Source organism: Miniopterus natalensis, chromosome 15 (assembly GCF_054644295.1).
Source record: "Miniopterus natalensis isolate mMinNat1 chromosome 15, mMinNat1.hap1, whole genome shotgun sequence".
Classification (NCBI taxonomy): domain Eukaryota; kingdom Metazoa; phylum Chordata; class Mammalia; order Chiroptera; family Miniopteridae; genus Miniopterus; species Miniopterus natalensis.
The window spans coordinates 10636184-10637532 of record NC_142095.1 but is presented as its reverse complement, the minus strand read 5'-3'; positions in this window follow the sequence as shown (position 1 = coordinate 10637532).

The window sequence follows — 1349 nt, the reverse complement described above, 5'->3', positions numbered from 1 at the left end:
ATGTTTAACTAAAAAATATATCAACCTGGCTCACTCCTGCTAATGTTAGCTCTCATGATCTCCTGCCTGGATTTCTGAAAAGGTCTCATGATCTGCCTCCCAGCTTCCATCTTGCCTTCCTCTTAATGCATTTGCTACGCATTAGCTATTTTACTTATATTTAACCTAGACTATTTTAATTAAAATAAATTTTAAAAAATTGTGGTAAGATAAACTTTTATAACAAAAGTAGAATGTATGCTATAAAAGTTACACAGGCAAAAATAAAGAAAATAAAAATATATATTTCCACTTCTAAAGATTACAACTGCTAATACCTTAGGGTATAATGCTACATCTTTTTTATAGTACCTAAAAGCACTGCCTTTTGTAACCAAAATGAGATATTGTAACATATACATGGTTCTGTAGCTTGCTCATTTCAGTTAACGATCCCCACCTTCCATGGCAATATATTTTCATTTTATATTCAGTCCATTTATATTCAAATTTCCTCAACTGTCCTGCAAATGCATTTTATAGGTGGTCTTTTCAAACTGGAATTTAATCCAGACTCTTATGTCCCTTAAAATTCTTCTCATAGAGTAGGGGCCTGATTCATAACAAATTGTTGAAGAGATGGGGCCAGTTATCCCGCTGAATGTTTCACCTTCTGGATTTGTTTGGTCACTTCCTATGGTGTTATTTAGTTTGCTCTCCTATCCCCTGCATTTCTTATAAGTTGTGTTAGATGCAGAAGTTGGATAGATTCAAGTTAAACATTTTTGCCTGGAATGCGTCAGAGATGATACTGTATACTTCATACTGCATCTCATCAAGAGATACCCTATCAGATAGGTGCACAGGTTGGCCACTTAAAATTGTGAATTGTATAATGTTACTATTGCTTAAGTGTCATTTACAGCTTCCTTTGCTTTATACTACAACACAAACTCTTTAACTTGGTACACAAGGTTCTGAAGGCTTTGACGCTCGCTTACTTTTCCAGCTTTATTCCATTCCATTCTTCACCTGCTTTTTAAAGTTTTTTTTTGCAGCAGCGTTGGTTTCACCTCCCTGAACCTGCAAAGCGCTCCCTCCTCGGGCCTTTGCACGTGCTGTCCCCGTTCCCTGGGGGCCTCTCCCTCGCCACTTTCCCCTCGTAATGCCAGGCATCTTTTCAAGCTGGTCGTTTTAAGTTTACCTTCTCAGGAAAGCCTTCCCTAATGACCTGGTTTAAATCAGGTTTTTCCGAGGGACCCTAATATCCCACATCCCAAGGACCCTGTTTTTTGTACCATGAACCTTTTTTTTGGTCAGTTGAGTATCTGAGTCCTTACCTGAAGCGTGCACGGCAGGGGCCTTGCCTT